Source organism: Lemur catta, chromosome 2 (genome assembly GCF_020740605.2).
Source record: "Lemur catta isolate mLemCat1 chromosome 2, mLemCat1.pri, whole genome shotgun sequence".
Lineage (NCBI taxonomy): Eukaryota > Metazoa > Chordata > Mammalia > Primates > Lemuridae > Lemur > Lemur catta.
The window spans coordinates 38,026,465-38,048,389 of record NC_059129.1 but is presented as its reverse complement, the minus strand read 5'-3'; positions in this window follow the sequence as shown (position 1 = coordinate 38,048,389).

Here is a 21,925-nt window from a genome sequence, read left to right as displayed (position 1 = left end):
TCCTAACCGTAACACCATCCTGGGACTGATCCTAACCCTAACACTAACACTATCCTAGGGCTGATGCTGAACCTAACCCTAACCCTGTGACTATCCTAGGGCTGATGCTAACCCTAGCCCTAACACCAACCTAGGGCTGATGCTAACCCTAACCCTAACACTATCCTAGAGCTAATGCTAACCCTAACCCTAACCCTAACACTATCCTAGGGCTGATGCTAACAGTAACCCTAACACTATCCTAGGGCTGATGCTAACCCTAACCCTAACACCATCCTAGGGCTGATGCTAACCCTAACCCTAACCCTAACACCATCCTAGGGCTGATGCTAACCCTAACCCTAAACCTAACACTACCCTTGGTGTGATGCTAACCGTAACCCTAACACTATCCTACTGCTGATGCTAACCCTAACACTAACACTAACCTAGGGCTGATGCTAACCCTAACCCTAACCCTAACGCTATCCTAGGGCTGATGCTAAACCTATCCCTAACACTATACTAGGGATGATGTTAACCCTAACCTTAACAATATCCTAGGCTGATGCTAACCCTAACCCTAACACTATCCTAGGGCTGATGCTAACACTTACCCTAACCCTAACACTATCCTGGGCCTGATGATAACCTTAACCCTAACAATATCCTAGGGATGATGTTAACCCTAACACTAACACTATCCTAGGGGTGATGCTAACCCTAACCCTAACACTATCCTAGGGCTGATGATAACCCTAAACCTAACACTAACACTATCCTAGGGCTGATGCTGAACCTAACCCTAACCCTGTCACTATCCTAGGGCTGATGCTAACCCTAGCCCTAACACCAACCTAGGGCTGATGCTAACCCTAACCCTAACACTATCCTAGGCCTGATGATAACCCTAACCCTAACCCTAACACTATCCTTGGTCTGATGCTAACCCTAACCCTAACACTATCCTAGGGCTTATGAAAACCCTAACCCTAACCCTAAGACTATCCGAGGGCTGATGCTAACCCTAACTCTAACACTATCCTAGGAGAGATGCTAACCCTAACCCTAACACTATCCTAGGGCTGATGATAACTCTAACCCTAACACTCTCCTAGGAGTGATGATAACCCTAACCATAACCCTAAAAATATCCTTGGTCTGATGCTAACCCTAACCCTAAGACTATCCTAGGTCTGATGCTAACCCTAACATGAACCCTAACACTATCCTTGGTCTGATGATAACCCTAACCCTAACAGTATCCTAGGGCTCATGCTAACCGTATCCCTAACAGTATCCTAGAGCTGATTCTAACCCTAACCCTAACACTAACACTATCCTAGGCTGATGCTAACCCTAACACTAACACTACCCTAGGGCTCATGCTAACTCTAACCCTAACACTATCCTAGGCTGATGCTAACCCTAACCCTAACACTAACACTATCCTAGGGCTGATGTTGAAACTAACCCTAACCCTGTCACTATCCTAGGGCTGATGCTAACCCTAACCCTAACACTGTCCTAGGCCTGATGATAACCCTAACCCTAACACTATCCTGGGGCTCATGTTAACCCTAACCATAAGACTATCCTAGGGCTGATGCTAACACTAACCCTAATCCTAACACTATCCTAGGGCTCATGCTAAACCTATCCCTAACACTAACACTATCCTAGGGCGGATGCTGAAACTAACCCTAACCCTGTCACTGTCCTAGGGCCGATGCTAACCCTAGCCCTAACACTATCCTAGGGCTGATGCTAACCCTAACCCTAACACTATCCTAGGCCTGAAGATAACCCTAACACCAACCCTAACACTATCCTTGGTCTGATGCTAACCATAACCCTAACTCTATCCTAGGGCTGATGCTAACCCAAACCCTAACAGTATCCTAGGGCTGATGCTAACCCTAACCCTAACACTATCCTAGGGCTGATGCTAACCCTAATCCTAACCCTAACACTATCCTAGGGCTGATGCTAACACTAACCATAACACTATCCTTGGGCTGATGCTAACCCTAACCGTAACACAAACACTATCCTAGGGCTGATGCTGAACCAAACCCTAACCCTGAGACTATCCTAGGGCTGATGCTAACCCTAGCCCTAACACTATCCTTGGTCTGATTCTAACCCCAACCCTAACTCTATCCCAGGGCTGAAGCTAACCCTAACCCTAAAAGTATCCTAAGGCTGATGCTAACCCTAAGCCTAACACTATCCTAGGACTGATGCTAACCCTAACCCTAACAGTATCCTAGGGCTAATGCTAACCCTAACCCTAACACTATCCTAGGGCTGATGATAACCCTAACCTTCACTGTAACACTATCCTAGGGCTGATGCTAACCCTAACCCTAAGATTATCGTAGGGCTGATGCTAACCCTAACCCTAACACTAACACTATCCTTGGTCTGATGCTAACCCTAACCCTAACACTATCCAAGGGCTGATGCTAACCCTAACCCTAACACGAACACTATCCTAGGGCTGATGCTGAACCAAACCCTAACCCTGAGACTATCCTAGGGCTGATGCTAACCCTAGCCCTAACACTATCCTTGGTCTGATGCTAACCCCAACCCTAACTCTATCCCAGGGCTGAAGCTAACCCTAACCCTAAAAGTATCCTAAGGCTGATGCGAACCCTAAGCCTAACACTATCCTAGGACTGATGCTAACCCTAACCCTAACAGTATCCTAGGGCTAATGCAAACCCTAACCCTAACACTATCCTAGGGCTGATGATAACCCTAACCTTCACTGTAACACTATCCTAGGGCTGATGCTAACCCTAACCCTAACCCTAACACTATCCTAGGGCTGATGCTAACCCTAACCTTAAACCTAACACTACCCTTGGTGTGATGCTAACCGTAACCCTAACACTGTCCTACTGCTGATGCTAACCCTAACACCAACACTATCATAGGGCTGATGCTAACCCTATCCCTAACACTATCCTAGGGATGATGTTAACCCTAACCCTAACACTATCCTAGGCTGATGCTAACCCTAATCCTAACCGTAACACCATCCTGGGACTGATCCTAACCCTAACACTAACACTATCCTAGGGCTGATGCTGAACCTAACCCTAACCCTGTGACTATCCTAGGGCTGATGCTAACCCTAGCCCTAACACCAACCTAGGGCTGATGCTAACCCTAACCCTAACACTATCCTAGAGCTAATGCTAACCCTAACCCTAACCCTAACACTATCCTAGGGCTGATGCTAACAGTAACCCTAACACTATCCTAGGGCTGATGCTAACCCTAACCCTAACACCATCCTAGGGCTGATGCTAACCCTAACCCTAACCCTAACACCATCCTAGGGCTGATGCTAACCCTAACCCTAAACCTAACACTACCCTTGGTGTGATGCTAACCGTAACCCTAACACTATCCTACTGCTGATGCTAACCCTAACACTAACACTAACCTAGGGCTGATGCTAACCCTAACCCTAACCCTAACGCTATCCTAGGGCTGATGCTAAACCTATCCCTAACACTATACTTGGGATGATGTTAACCCTAACCCTAACAATATCCTAGGCTGATGCTAACCCTAACCCTAACACTATCCTAGGGCTGATGCTAACACTTACCCTAACCCTAACACTATCCTGGGTCTGATGATAACCTTAACCCTAACAATATCCTAGGGATGATGTTAACCCTAACACTAACACTATCCTAGGGGTGATGCTAACCCTAACCCTAACACTATCCTAGGGCTGATGATAACCCTAAACCTAACACTAACACTATCCTAGGGCTGATGCTGAACCTAACCCTAACCCTGTCACTATCCTAGGGCTGATGCTAACCCTAGCCCTAACACCAACCTAGGGCTGATGCTAACCCTAACCCTAACACTATCCTAGGCCTGATGATAACCCTAACCCTAACCCTAACACTATCCTTGGTCTGATGCTAACCCTAACCCTAACACTATCCTAGGGCTTATGAAAACCCTAACCCTAACCCTAAGACTATCCGAGGGCTGATGCTAACCCTAACTCTAACACTATCCTAGGAGAGATGCTAACCCTAACCCTAACACTATCCTAGGGCTGATGATAACTCTAACCCTAACACTCTCCTAGGAGTGATGATAACCCTAACCATAACCCTAAAAATATCCTTGGTCTGATGCTAACCCTAACCCTAAGACTATCCTAGGTCTGATGCTAACCCTAACATGAACCCTAACACTATCCTTGGTCTGATGATAACCCTAACCCTAACAGTATCCTAGGGCTCATGCTAACCGTATCCCTAACAGTATCCTAGAGCTGATTCTAACCCTAACCCTAACACTAACACTATCCTAGGCTGATGCTAACCCTAACACTAACACTACCCTAGGGCTCATGCTAACTCTAACCCTAACACTATCCTAGGCTGATGCTAACCCTAACCCTAACACTAACACTATCCTAGGGCTGATGTTGAAACTAACCCTAACCCTGTCACTATCCTAGGGCTGATGCTAACCCTAACCCTAACACTGTCCTAGGCCTGATGATAACCCTAACCCTAACACTATCCTGGGGCTCATGTTAACCCTAACCATAAGACTATCCTAGGGCTGATGCTAACACTAACCCTAATCCTAACACTATCCTAGGGCTCATGCTAAACCTATCCCTAACACTAACACTATCCTAGGGCGGATGCTGAAACTAACCCTAACCCTGTCACTGTCCTAGGGCCGATGCTAACCCTAGCCCTAACACTATCCTAGGGCTGATGCTAACCCTAACCCTAACACTATCCTAGGCCTGAAGATAACCCTAACACCAACCCTAACACTATCCTTGGTCTGATGCTAACCATAACCCTAACTCTATCCTAGGGCTGATGCTAACCCAAACCCTAACAGTATCCTAGGGCTGATGCTAACCCTTACCCTAACACTATCCTAGGGCTGATGCTAACCCTAATCCTAACCCTAACACTATCCTAGGGCTGATGCTAACACTAACCATAACACTATCCTTGGGCTGATGCTAACCCTAACCGTAACACAAACACTATCCTAGGGCTGATGCTGAACCAAACCCTAACCCTGAGACTATCCTAGGGCTGATGCTAACCCTAGCCCTAACACTATCCTTGGTCTGATTCTAACCCCAACCCTAACTCTATCCCAGGGCTGAAGCTAACCCTAACCCTAAAAGTATCCTAAGGCTGATGCTAACCCTAAGCCTAACACTATCCTAGGACTGATGCTAACCCTAACCCTAACAGTATCCTAGGGCTAATGCTAACCCTAACCCTAACACTATCCTAGGGCTGATGATAACCCTAACCTTCACTGTAACACTATCCTAGGGCTGATGCTAACCCTAACCCTAAGATTATCGTAGGGCTGATGCTAACCCTAACCCTAACACTAACACTATCCTTGGTCTGATGCTAACCCTAACCCTAACACTATCCAAGGGCTGATGCTATCCCTAACCGTAACACTATCCTAGGGCTGATAATATCCCTAACACTATCCTAGGGCTGATGCTAAGACTAACCCTAACACTATCCTAGGGCTGATTCTAACCCTAACCCTAACACTATCCTAGGCCGATGCTAAACCTAACCCTAAAACTATCCTATGGCTGATGCTAACCCTAACCCTAACACTATCCTCGGGCTGATGCTAACCCTAACCCTAACCGTAACACTATCCTAGGGCTTATGCTAACACTAACCCTAACACTATCCTAGGGCTGATGCTAACCCTAAACCTAATACTATCCTAGGCTGATGCTAACCCTAACCCTAAAACTATCCTAGGGCTGATGCTAACCCTAATCCTAACACTATCCTGGGGCTGATGCTAACCCTATCCCTAACACTGTCCTAGGGCTGATGCTAACGCTAACCTTAACACTATTTTAGGGCTGTTGTTAACCCTAAACCTAACACAATCCTAGGGCTGAGGCTAACCCTAACGCTAACCCTAACAGTATCCTAGGGCTGATGGTAACCCTAACCCTAACACTAACACTATCCTAGGGCTGATGCTGAACCTAACATTAAGCATGTCACTATCCTAGGGCTGATGCTAACACTAGCCCTAACACTATCCTAGGGCTGATGCTAACACTAACCCTAACACTATCCTATGGCTGATGCTAACCCTAACCCTAATACTATCCTAGGCTGATGCTAACCCTAACCCTAAAACTATCCTAGGGCTGATGTTTACCCTAAACCTAACACTATCCTAGGGCTGATGCTAACCCTAACGCTAACCCTAACACTATCCTAGGGCTGATGGTAACCCTAACCCTAACACTAACACTATCCTAGGGCTGATGCTGAACCTAACATTAACCCTGTCACTATCCTAGGGCTGATGCTAACCCTAGCCCTAACACTATCCTAGGGCTGATGCTAACCCTAACCCTAACACTATCCTAGGCCTGATGATAACCCTAACCCTAACCCTAACATTATCCTTGGTCTGATGCTAATCCTAACCCTAACTCTATCCTAGGGCTGATGCTCACTCTAACCCTAACCCTAACACTATCCTAGGGCTGATGCTAACCCTAACACTAACACTACCCTAGGGCTGATGCTAACCCTAACCCTAACACTATCCTATGCCTGATGTTAACCCTAACCCTACACTGTCCTAGGCCTGATGCTAACCCTAACCCTAACCCTAAAACTATCCTAGGGCTGAGGCTAACCGTAACCCTAACACTATCCTAGGGCTGATGCTAACCCTACCCTAACCCTAACACTATCCTAGGGCTGATGCTAACCTTAACATTAACACTATCCTAGGACTGATGCTAACCCTAACCCTAACACTAACACTATCCTAGGACTGATGCTGAATCTAACCCTAACCCTGAGACTATCCTAGGGCTGATGCTATCCCTAGCCCTAACACTATTCTAGGGCTGATGCTAACCCTAACCCTAACACTATCCTAGGCCTGATGATTACCCTAACCCTAACCCTAACACTATCCTTGGTCTGATGCTAACCACAACTCTAACTCTATCCTAGGGCTGAAGCTAACCCTAACCCTAAGACTATCGTAGGGCTGATGCTAACCCTAACCCTAACCCTAACACTGTCCTTGGTCTGATGCTAACCCTAACCCTAACACTATCCAAGGGCTGATGCTAACCCTAACCGTACCACTATCCTAGGGCTGATAATAACCATAACACTATCCTAGGGCTGATGCTAACACTAACCTTCATCGTAACACTATCCTAGGGCTGATGCTAACCCTAACCCTAATCCTAACACTATCCTTGGTTGATGCTAACCCTAACCCTAACACTATCCAAGGTCTGATGCTAACACTAACCGTAACACTATCCAAGGGCTGATAATAACCATAACACTATCCTAGGGCTGATGCTAACCCTAACTCTAACACTATCCTAGGGCTGATGTTAACCCTAAACCTAACACTATCCTAGGGCTGATGCTAACCCTAACGCTAACCCTAACACTATCCTAGGGCTGAAGGTAACCCTAACCCTAACACTAACACTATCCTAGGGCTGATGCTGAACCTAACATTAACCCTGTCACTATCCTAGGGCTGATGCTAACCCTAGCCCTAACACTATCCTAGAGCTGATGCTAACCCTAACCCTAACACTATCCTAGGCCTGATGATAACCCTAACCCTAACCCTAACACTATCCTTGGTCTGATGCTAACCCTAACCCTAACTCTATCCTAGGGCTGATGCTCACTCTAACCCTAACCCTAACACTATCCTAGGGCTGATGCTAACCCTAACACTAACACTACCCTAGGGCTGATGCTAACCCTAACCCTAACACTATCCTAGGGCTGATATTAACCCTAACCCTAACACTATCCTAGGCCTGATGCTAACCCTAACCGTAACACTAAAACTATCCTAGGGCTGATGCTAACTGTAACCCTAACACTATCCTAGGGCTGATGCTAACCCTAACCCTAACCCTAACACTATCCTAGGGCTGATGCTAACCCTAACCCTAACACTATCCTAGGCTGATGCTAAACCTAACCCTAAAACTATCCTAGGGCTGATGCTAACCCTAATCCTAACACTATCCTAGGGCTGATGCTAACCCTAACCCTAACCCTAACACTATCCTAGGGCTTATGCTAACACTAACCCTAACACTATCCTAGGGCTGATGCTAACACTAACCCTAATACTATCCTAGGCTGATGCAAACCCTAACCTTAAAACTATCCTAGGGCTGATGCTAAAGCTAAACCTAACACTATCCTAGGGCTGATGCTGAACCTAACATTAACCCTGTCACTATCCTAGGGCTGATGCTAACCCTAACACTAACACTATCCTAGCGCTGATGCTGAACCTAACATTAACCCTGTCACTATCCTAGGGCTGATGCTAACCCTAGCCCTAACACTATCCTAGGGCTGATGCTAAAGCTAACCCTAACACTATCCTAGGCCTGATGATAACCCTAACCCTAACGCTAACACTATCCTTGGTCTGATGCTAACCCTAACCCTAACTCTATCCTAGGGATGATGCTAACCCTAACCCTAACCCTAACACTATCCTAGGGCTGATGCTAACCCTAACACTAGCACCAGCATAGGGCTGATGCTAACCCTAACCCTAACACTATCCTAGGGCTGATGTTAACCCTAACCCTAACACTATCCTAGGGCTTATGCTAACACTAACCCTAAAACTATCCTAGGGCTGATGATAACCCTAACACTAATACTATCCTAGGCTGATGTTAACCCTAACCCTAAAACTATCCTAGGGCTGATGCTAACCCTAAACCTAACACTATCCTAGGGCTGATGCTAACCCTAACCCTAATTCTAACACTATCCTAGGGCTGATGCTAACCCTCACCCTAAAACTATCCTAGGGCTGATGTTAACCCTAAACCTAACACTATCCTAGGGCTGATGCTAACCCTAACGCTAACCCTAACACTATCCTGGGGCTGATGATAACCCTAACCCTAACACTAACACTATCCTAGGGCTAATGCTAACATTAACACTAACACTATCCTAGGGCTGATGCTAACTCTAACCCTAACACTATCCTAGGCTGATGCTAACCCTAACCCTAACACTAACACTATCCTAGGGCTGATGTTGAAACTAACCCTAACCCTGTCACTATCCTAGGGCTGATGCTAACCCTAGCCCTAACACTATCCTAGGGCTGATGCTAACCCTAACCCTAACACTATCCTAGGCCTGATGTTAACCCTAACACTAACCCTAACACTATCCTTGGTCTGATGCTAACCTTAACCCTAACTCTATCCTAGGGCTGATGCTAACCCAAACCCTAACAGTATCTTAGGGCTGATGCTAACCGTAACCCTAACTCTATCCTAGGGCTGATGCTAACCCTAACCCTAACCCTAACACTATCCTAGGGCTGATGCTTACCCTAACACTAACACTACCCTAGGGCTGATGCTAACCGTAACCCTAACACTATCCTAGTGCTGATGTTAACCCTAACCCTAACACTATCCTAGGGCTTATGCTAACACTAATCCTAACACTATCCTAGGGTGATGCTAACCCTAACCCTAATTCTATCCTAGGCTAATGCTAACCCTAACCCTAAAACTATCCTAGGAATGATGCTAACCCAAACCCTAACAGTATCCTAGGTCTGATGCTAACCCTACCCCTAAAACTATCCTAGGGCTGATGCTAACCCTAACCCTAAGATTATCGTAGGGCTGATGCTAACCCTAACCCTAACACTAACACTATCCTTGGTCTGATGCTAACCCTAACCCTAACACTATCCAAGGGCTGATGCTATCCCTAACCGTAACACTATCCTAGGGCTGATAATATCCCTAACACTATCCTAGGGCTGATGCTAAGACTAACCCTAACACTATCCTAGGGCTGATTCTAACCCTAACCCTAACACTATCCTAGGCCGATGCTAAACCTAACCCTAAAACTATCCTATGGCTGATGCTAACCCTAACCCTAACACTATCCTCGGGCTGATGCTAACCCTAACCCTAACCGTAACACTATCCTAGGGCTTATGCTAACACTAACCCTAACACTATCCTAGGGCTGATGCTAACCCTAAACCTAATACTATCCTAGGCTGATGCTAACCCTAACCCTAAAACTATCCTAGGGCTGATGCTAACCCTAATCCTAACACTATCCTGGGGCTGATGCTAACCCTATCCCTAACACTGTCCTAGGGCTGATGCTAACGCTAACCTTAACACTATTTTAGGGCTGTTGTTAACCCTAAACCTAACACAATCCTAGGGCTGAGGCTAACCCTAACGCTAACCCTAACAGTATCCTAGGGCTGATGGTAACCCTAACCCTAACACTAACACTATCCTAGGGCTGATGCTGAACCTAACATTAAGCATGTCACTATCCTAGGGCTGATGCTAACACTAGCCCTAACACTATCCTAGGGCTGATGCTAACACTAACCCTAACACTATCCTATGGCTGATGCTAACCCTAACCCTAATACTATCCTAGGCTGATGCTAACCCTAACCCTAAAACTATCCTAGGGCTGATGTTTACCCTAAACCTAACACTATCCTAGGGCTGATGCTAACCCTAACGCTAACCCTAACACTATCCTAGGGCTGATGGTAACCCTAACCCTAACACTAACACTATCCTAGGGCTGATGCTGAACCTAACATTAACCCTGTCACTATCCTAGGGCTGATGCTAACCCTAGCCCTAACACTATCCTAGGGCTGATGCTAACCCTAACCCTAACACTATCCTAGGCCTGATGATAACCCTAACCCTAACCCTAACATTATCCTTGGTCTGATGCTAATCCTAACCCTAACTCTATCCTAGGGCTGATGCTCACTCTAACCCTAACCCTAACACTATCCTAGGGCTGATGCTAACCCTAACACTAACACTACCCTAGGGCTGATGCTAACCCTAACCCTAACACTATCCTATGCCTGATGTTAACCCTAACCCTACACTGTCCTAGGCCTGATGCTAACCCTAACCCTAACCCTAAAACTATCCTAGGGCTGAGGCTAACCGTAACCCTAACACTATCCTAGGGCTGATGCTAACCCTACCCTAACCCTAACACTATCCTAGGGCTGATGCTAACCTTAACATTAACACTATCCTAGGACTGATGCTAACCCTAACCCTAACACTAACACTATCCTAGGACTGATGCTGAATCTAACCCTAACCCTGAGACTATCCTAGGGCTGATGCTATCCCTAGCCCTAACACTATTCTAGGGCTGATGCTAACCCTAACCCTAACACTATCCTAGGCCTGATGATTACCCTAACCCTAACCCTAACACTATCCTTGGTCTGATGCTAACCACAACTCTAACTCTATCCTAGGGCTGAAGCTAACCCTAACCCTAAGACTATCGTAGGGCTGATGCTAACCCTAACCCTAACCCTAACACTGTCCTTGGTCTGATGCTAACCCTAACCCTAACACTATCCAAGGGCTGATGCTAACCCTAACCGTACCACTATCCTAGGGCTGATAATAACCATAACACTATCCTAGGGCTGATGCTAACACTAACCTTCATCGTAACACTATCCTAGGGCTGATGCTAACCCTAACCCTAATCCTAACACTATCCTTGGTTGATGCTAACCCTAACCCTAACACTATCCAAGGTCTGATGCTAACACTAACCGTAACACTATCCAAGGGCTGATAATAACCATAACACTATCCTAGGGCTGATGCTAACCCTAACTCTAACACTATCCTAGGGCTGATGTTAACCCTAAACCTAACACTATCCTAGGGCTGATGCTAACCCTAACGCTAACCCTAACACTATCCTAGGGCTGAAGGTAACCCTAACCCTAACACTAACACTATCCTAGGGCTGATGCTGAACCTAACATTAACCCTGTCACTATCCTAGGGCTGATGCTAACCCTAGCCCTAACACTATCCTAGAGCTGATGCTAACCCTAACCCTAACACTATCCTAGGCCTGATGATAACCCTAACCCTAACCCTAACACTATCCTTGGTCTGATGCTAACCCTAACCCTAACTCTATCCTAGGGCTGATGCTCACTCTAACCCTAACCCTAACACTATCCTAGGGCTGATGCTAACCCTAACACTAACACTACCCTAGGGCTGATGCTAACCCTAACCCTAACACTATCCTAGGGCTGATATTAACCCTAACCCTAACACTATCCTAGGCCTGATGCTAACCCTAACCGTAACACTAAAACTATCCTAGGGCTGATGCTAACTGTAACCCTAACACTATCCTAGGGCTGATGCTAACCCTAACCCTAACCCTAACACTATCCTAGGGCTGATGCTAACCCTAACCCTAATACTATCCTAGGCTGATGCTAAACCTAACCCTAAAACTATCCTAGGGCTGATGCTAACCCTAATCCTAACACTATCCTAGGGCTGATGCTAACCCTAACCCTAACCCTAACACTATCCTAGGGCTTATGCTAACACTAACCCTAACACTATCCTAGGGCTGATGCTAACAGTAACCCTAATACTATCCTAGGCTGATGCAAACCCTAACCTTAAAACTATCCTAGGGCTGATGCTAAAGCTAAACCTAACACTATCCTAGGGCTGATGCTGAACCTAACATTAACCCTGTCACTATCCTAGGGCTGATGCTAACCCTAACACTAACACTATCCTAGCGCTGATGCTAAAGCTAACCCTAACACTATCCTAGGCCTGATGATAACCCTAACCCTAACGCTAACACTATCCTTGGTCTGATGCTAACCCTAACCCTAACTCTATCCTAGGGATGATGCTAACCCTAACCCTAACCCTAACACTATCCTAGGGCTGATGCTAACCCTAACACTAGCACCAGCATAGGGCTGATGCTAACCCTAACCCTAACACTATCCTAGGGCTGATGTTAACCCTAACCCTAACACTATCCTAGGGCTTATGCTAACACTAACCCTAAAACTATCCTAGGGCTGATGATAACCCTAACACTAATACTATCCTAGGCTGATGTTAACCCTAACCCTAAAACTATCCTAGGGCTGATGCTAACCCTAAACCTAACACTATCCTAGGGCTGATGCTAACCCTAACCCTAATTCTAACACTATCCTAGGGCTGATGCTAACCCTCACCCTAAAACTATCCTAGGGCTGATGTTAACCCTAAACCTAACACTATCCTAGGGCTGATGCTAACCCTAACGCTAACCCTAACACTATCCTGGGGCTGATGATAACCCTAACCCTAACACTAACACTATCCTAGGGCTAATGCTAACATTAACACTAACACTATCCTAGGGCTGATGCTAACTCTAACCCTAACACTATCCTAGGCTGATGCTAACCCTAACCCTAACACTAACACTATCCTAGGGCTGATGTTGAAACTAACCCTAACCCTGTCACTATCCTAGGGCTGATGCTAACCCTAGCCCTAACACTATCCTAGGGCTGATGCTAACCCTAACCCTAACACTATCCTAGGCCTGATGTTAACCCTAACACTAACCCTAACACTATCCTTGGTCTGATGCTAACCTTAACCCTAACTCTATCCTAGGGCTGATGCTAACCCAAACCCTAACAGTATCTTAGGGCTGATGCTAACCGTAACCCTAACTCTATCCTAGGGCTGATGCTAACCCTAACCCTAACCCTAACACTATCCTAGGGCTGATGCTTACCCTAACACTAACACTACCCTAGGGCTGATGCTAACCGTAACCCTAACACTATCCTAGTGCTGATGTTAACCCTAACCCTAACACTATCCTAGGGCTTATGCTAACACTAATCCTAACACTATCCTAGGGTGATGCTAACCCTAACCCTAATTCTATCCTAGGCTAATGCTAACCCTAACCCTAAAACTATCCTAGGAATGATGCTAACCCAAACCCTAACAGTATCCTAGGTCTGATGCTAACCCTACCCCTAAAACTATCCTTGGGCTGATGCTAACCCTAACCATAACAGTATCCTAGGGCTGATGCTAACCATAACAGTAACCCTAACACTATCCTTGGCCTGATGATAACCCTAACCCTAACGCTATCCTAGGGCTGATGCTAACCGTAACCCTAAGACTATCCTAGAGCTGATTATAACCCTAACCCTAACCCTAACACTATCCTAGGCCTGATGATTACCCTAACCCTAACCCTAACACTATCCTTGGTCTGATGCTAACCCCAACTCTAACTCTATCCTAGGGCTGAAGCTAACCCTAACCCTAAGACTATCCTAGGGCTGATGCTAACCCTAACCCTAACCGTAACAGTATCCTTGGTCTGATGCTAACCCTAACCCTAACACTATCCAAGGCCTGATGCTAACCCTAACCGTACCACTATCCTAGGGCTGATAATAACCATAACACTATCCTAGGGCTGATGCTAACACTAACCTTCATCGTAACACTATCCTAGGGCTGATGCTAACCCTAACCCTAACCCTAACACTATCCTTGGTTGATGCTAACCCTAACCCTAACACTATCCAAGGTCTGATGCTAACCCTAACCGTAACACTATCCAAGGGCTGATAATAACCATAACACTATTCTAGGGCTGATGCTAACCCTAACCCTAACACTATCCTAGGGCTGATGTTAACCCTAAACCTAACACTATCCTAGGGCTGATGCTAACCCTAACGCTAACCCTAACACTATCCTAGGGCTGAAGGTAACCCTAACCCTAACACTAACACTATCCTAGGGCTGATGCTGAACCTAACATTAACCCTGTCACTATCCTAGGGCTGATGCTAACCCTAGCCCTAACACTATCCTAGGGCTGATGCTAACCCTAACCCTAACACTATCCTAGGCCTGATGATAACCCTATCCCTAACCCTAACACTATCCTTGGTCTGATGCTAACCCTAACCCTAACTCTATCCTAGGGCTGATGCTTACTCTAACCCTAACTCTAACACTATCCTAGGGCTGATGCTAACCCTAACACTAACACTACCCTAGGGCTGATGCTAACCCTAACCCTAACACTATCCTAGGGCTGATATTAACCCTAACCCTAACACTATCCTAGGGCTGATGCTAACCCTAACCCTAACACTATCCTAGGCTGATGCTAAACCTAACCCTAAAACTATCCTAGGGCTGATTCTAACCCTAACCCTAACACTATCCTAGGGCTGATGCTAACCCTAACCCTAACCCTAACACTATCCTAGGGCTTATGCTAACACTAACCCTAACACTATCCTAGGGCTGATGCTAACACTAACCCTAATACTATCCTAGGCTGATGCAAACCCTAACCTTAAAACTATCCTAGGGCTGATGCTAACCCTAAACCTAACACTATCCTAGGGCTGATGGTAACCCTAACCCTAACACTAACACTATCCTAGGGCTGATGCTGAACCTAACATTAACCCTGTCACTATCCTAGGGCTGATGCTAACCCTAGCCCTAACACTATCCTAGGGCTGATGCTAAAGCTAACCCTAACACTATCCTAGGCCTGATGATAACCCTAACCCTAACCCTAACACTATCCTTGGTCTGATGCTAACCCTAACCCTAACTCTATCCTAGGGATGATGCTAACCCTAACCCTAACCCTAACACTATCCTAGGGCTCATGCTAACCCTAACACTAGCACTACCATAGGGCTGATGCTAACCCTAACCCTAACACTATCCTAGGGCTGATGTTAACCCTAACCCTAACACTATCCTAGGGCTTATGCTAACACTAACCCTAAAACTATCCTAGGGCTGATGATAACCCTAACACTAATACTATCCTAGGCTGATGTTAACCCTAACCCTAAAACTATCCTAGGGCTGATGCTAACCCTAAACCTAACACTATCCTAGGGCTGATGCTAACCCTAACCCTAATTCTAACACTATCCTAGGGCTGATGCTAACCCTCACCCTAAAACTATCCTAGGGCTGATGTTAACCCTAAACCTAACACTATCCTAGGGCTGATGCTAACCCTAACGCTAACCCTAACACTATCCTGTGGCTTATGATAACCCTAACCCTAACACTAACACTATCCTAGGGCTAATGCTAACATTAACACTAACACTATCCTAGGGCTGATGCTAACTCTAACCCTAACACTATCCTAGGCTGATGCTAACCCTAACCCTAACACTAACACTATCCTAGGGCTGATGCTGAAACTAACCCTAACCCTGTCACTATCCTAGGGCTGATGCTAACCATAGCCCTAACACTATCCTAGGGCTGATGCTAACCCTAACCCTAACACTATCCTAGGCCTGATGTTAACCCTAACACTAACCCTAACACTATCCTTGGTCTGATGCTAACCTTAACCCTAACTCTATCCTAGGGCTGATGCTAACCCAAACCCTAACCCTAACACTATCCTAGGGCTGATGCTTACCCTAACACTAACACTACCCTAGGGCTGATGCTAACCGTAACCCTAACACTATCCTAGTGCTGATGTTAACCCTAACCCTAACACTATCCTAGGGCTTATGCTAACACTAATCCTAACACTATCCTAGGGCTGATGCTAACCCTAACCCTAATTCTATCCTAGGCTAATGCTAACCCTAACCCTAAAACTATCCTAGGGCTGATGCTAACCCAAACCCTAACAGTATCCTAGGGCTGATGCTAACCCTAACCCTAACACTATCCTACGGCTGATGCTAACCCTAACCCTAACCCTAACAGTATCCTAGGGCTGATGCTTACCCTAACCATAACACTATCCTTGGCCTGATGCTAACCCTAACCCTAATACTATCCTAGGCTGATGCTAACCCTAACAGTAAAACTATCCTAAGTCTGATGTTAACCCTAAACCTAACACTATCCTAGGGCTGATGCTAACCCTAACGCTAACCCTAACACTATCCTAGGGCTGATGGTAACCCTAACCCTAACACTATCCTAGGCCTGATGATAACCCTAACCCTAACCCTAACACTATCCTTGGTCTGATGCTAACCCTAACACTAGCACTACCCTAGGGCTGATGCTAACCCTAACCCTAACCCTAACACTATCCTAGGGCTGATGCTAACCCTAACACTAGCACTACCCTAGGGCTGATGCTAACCCTAACCCTAACACTATCCTAGGGCTGATGTTAACCCTAACCCTAACACTATCCTAGGGCTTATGCTAACACTAACCCTAAAACTATCCTAGGGCTGATGCTAACCCTAACACTAATACTATCCTAGGCTGATGCTAACCCTAACCCTAAAACTATCCTAGGGCTGATGCTAACCCTAAACCTCACACTATCCTAGGGCTGATGCTAACCCTAACCCTAATTCTAACACTATCCTAGGGCTGATGCTAACCCTCACCCTAAAACTATCCTAGGGCTGATGCTAACCCTAACCCTAACACTATCCTAGGGCTGATGCTAACCCTAACCCTAACCCTAACACTGTCCTAGGGCTGATGCTAACCCTAACCATAACACTATCCTTGGGCTGATGCTAACCCTAACCCTAACACAAACACTATCCTAGGGCTGATGCTGAACCAAACCCTAACCCTGAGACTATCCTAGGGCTGATGCTAACCCTAGCCCTAACCCTAACACTATCCTTTGTCTGATGCTAACCCTAACCCTAACACTATCCAAGGGCTGATGCTAACCCTAACCGTACCACTATCCTAGGGATGATAATAACCATAACACTATCCTAGGGCTGATGCTAACCCTAACCCTAACACTATCCTAGGGCTGATGCTAACCCTAACCCTAACACTATCCTACGCTGATGCTAAACCTAACTTTAAAATTATCCTAGGGCTAATGCTAACCCTAACCCTAACACTATCCTAGGGCGGATGCTAACCCTAACCCTAACCCTAACACTATCCTAGGGCTTATGCTAACACTAACCCTAACACTATCCTAGGGCTGATGCTAACCCTAACCCTAATACTATCCTAGGCTGATGCTAACTCTAACCTTAAAACTATCCTAGGGCTGATGCTAAACCTAAACCTAACACTATCCTAGGGCTGATGGTAACCCTAACCCTAACACTAACACTATCCTAGGGCTGATGCTGAACCTAACATTAACCCTGTCACTATCCTAGGGCTGATGCTAACCCTAGCCCTAACACTATCCTAGGGCTGATGCTAACCCTAACCCTAACACTATCCTAGGCCTGTTGATAACCCTAACCCTAACCCTAACACTATCATTGCTCTGATGCTAACCCTAACCCTAACTCTATCCTAGGGCTGATGCTAACCCTAACCCTAACCCTAACACTATCCTAGGGCTGATGCTAACCCTAACGCTAACCCTAACACTATCCTAGGGCTGATGGTAACCCTAACCCTAACACTAACACTATCCTAGGGCTAATGCTAACCCTAACACTAACACTATCCTAGGGCTGATGCTAACTCTAACCCTAACACTATCCTAGGCTGATGCTAACACTAACCATAACACTAACACTATCCTAGGGCTGATGCTGAAACTAACCCTAACCCTGTCACTATCCTAGGGCTGATGCTAACCCTAGCCCTAACACTATCCTAGGGCTGATGCTAACCCTAACCCTAACACTATCCTAGGCCTGATGTTTACCCTAACACTAACCCTAACACTATCCTTGGTCTGATGCTAACCCTAACCCTAACTCTATCCTAGGGCTGATGCTAACCCAAACCCTAACAGTATCTTAGGGCTGATGCTAACCCTAACCCTAACTCTATCCTAGTTCTGTTGCTAACACTAACCCTAACACTAACCTAGGCTGATGCTAAACCTAACCCTAAGACTATCCTAGGGCTGATGCTATCCCTAACCCTAACACTATCCTCGGGCTGATGACAACCTTAACCCTAACCCTAACACTATTTTAGGGCTTATGCTAACACTAACCCTAACACTATCCTAGGGTTGATGCTAACCCTAACCCTAATACTATCCTAGGCTGATGCTAACCCTAACCCTTAAACTATCCTAGGGCTGATGCTAACCCTAAACCTAACACTATCCTAGGGCTAATGCTAACCCTAACCCTAATCCTAACACTATCCTAGGACTGATGTTAACCCTAACCCTAACACTATCCTAGGGCTGATGCTTACCCTATCCCTAACACTATCCTAGGGCTGATGTTAACCCTACACCTAACACTATCCTAGGGCTGATGCTAACCCTAAACCTAACACTATCCTAGGGCTGATGCTAACCCTAACCCTAATCCTAACACTATCCTAGGGTTGATGCTAACCTTAACCCTAACACTATCCTAGGGCTGATGCTAACCCTAACCCTAACACTATCCTAGGGCTGATGGTAACCCTAACCCTAACACTAACACTTTTCTAGGGCTGATGCTGAACCTAACATTAACCCTGTCACTAACCTACGGCTGATGCTAACCCGAGCCCTAACACTATCCTAGGCCTGATGCAAACCCTAACCCTAACCATAAAACTATCCTAGGGCTGATGCTAACCGTAACCCTAACACTATCCTAGGGCTGATGCTAACCCTAACCCTAACCCTAACACTATCCTAGGGCTGATGCTAACCTTAACATTAACACTATCGTAGGACTGATGCTAACCCTAACCCTAACACTAACACTATCCTAGGACTGATGCTGAACCTAACCCTAACCCTGAGACTATCCTAGGGCTGATGCTAACCCTAGCCCTAACACTAATCTAGGGCTGATGTTAACCCTAACCCTAACACTATCCTAGGCCTGATGATAACCATAACCTTAATCCTAACAGTATCCTTGGTCTGATGCTAACCCTAACCCTAACTCTATCCTAGGGCTGATGCTCACTCTAACCCTAACTCTAACAATATCCTAGGGCTGATGCTAACCCTAACACTAACACTACCCTAGGGCTGATGCTAACCCTAACCCTAACACTATCCTAGGCCTGATGTTAACCCTAACCCTAACACTGTCCTAGGCCTGATGCTAACCCTAATCCTAACCCTAAAACTATCCTAGGGCTGAGGCTAACCGTAACCCTAACACTATCCTAGGGCTGATGCTAACCCTAACACTATCCTTGGGCTGATGCTAACCTTAACATTAACACTATCCTAGGACTGATGCTAACCCTAACCCTAACACTAACACTATCCTAGGACTGATGCTGAACCTAACCCTAACCCTGAGACTATCCTAGGGCTGATGCTAACCCTAGCCCTAACACTATTCTAGGGCTGATGCTAACCCTAAAGCTATCACTGTCCTAGGCCTGATGATTACCCTAACCCTAACCCTAACACTATCCTTGGTCTGATGCTAACCCTAACCCTAACTCTATCCTAGGTCTGATGCTAAACCTAACCCTAAAACTACCCTAGGGCTGATGCTACCCCTAACCATAACAGTATCCTAGGGCTGATGCTAACCATAACAGTAACCCTAACACTATCCTTGGTCTGATGATAACCCTAACCCCAACGCTATCCTAGGGCTGATGCTAACCGTAACCCTAACACTATCCTAGAGCTGATTCTAACCCTAACCCTAACCCTAACACTATCCTAGGCCTGATGATTACCCTAACCCTAACCCTAACACTATCCTTGGTCTGATGCTAACCTCAACTCTAACTCTATCCTAGGGCTGATGCTAACCCTAACCCTAACACTATCCTAGGGCTGATATTAACCCTAACCCTAACACTATCCTAGGCCTGATGCTAACCCTAACCCTAACACTAAAACTATCCTAGGGCTGATGCTAACCGTAACCCTAACACTATCCTAGGGCTGATGCTAACCCTAACCCTAACCCTAACACTATCCTAGGGCTGATGCTAACCCTAACCCTAACACTATCCTAGGCTGATTCTAAAGCTAACCCTAAAACTATCCTAGGGCTGATGCTAACCCTAACCCTAACACTATCCTAGGGCTGATGCTAACCCTAAAACTAACCCTAACACTATCCTAGGGCTTATGCTAACACTAACCCTAACACTATCCTAGGGCTGATGCTAACACTAATCCTAATACTATCCTAGGCTGATGCTAACCCTAACCTTAAAACTATCCTAGGGCTGATGCTAACCCTAAACCTAACACTATCCTAGGGCTGATGGTAACCCTAACCCTAACACTAACACTATCCTAGGGCTGATGCTGAACCTAACATTAACCCTGTCACTATCCTAGGGCTGATGCTAACCCTAGCCCTAACACTGTCCTAGGGCTGATGCTAAACCTAACCCTAACACTATCCTAGGCCTGATGATAACCCTAACCCTAACCCTAACACTATCCTTGGTCTGATGCTAACCCTAACCCTAACTCTATCCTAGGGATGATGCTAACCCTAACCCTAACCCTAACACTATCCTAGGGCTGATGCTAACCCTAACACTAGCACTACCCTAGGGCTGATGCTAACCCTAACCCTAACATTATCCTAGGGCTGATGTTAACCCTAACCCTAACACTATCCTAGGGCTTATGCTAACACTAACCCTAACACTATCCTAGGGCTGATGCTAACCCTAACACTAATACTATCCTAGTCTGATGCTAACCCTAACCCTAAAACTATCCTAGGGCTGATGCTAACCCTAAACCTAACACTATCCTAGGGCTGATGCTAACCCTCACCCTAATTCTAACACTATCCTAGGGCTGATGCTAACCCTCACCCTACAACTATCCTAGGGCTGATGCTAACCCTAACCCTAACACTATCCTAGGGCTGATGTTAACCCTAAACCTAACACTATCCTAGGGCTCATGCTAACCCTAACGCTAACCCTAACACTATCCTAGGGCTGATGGTAACCCTAACCCTAACACTAACACTATCCTAGCGCTGATGCTAACCCTAACACTAACACTATCCTAGGGCTGATGCTAACTCTAACCCTAACACTATCCTAGGCTGATGC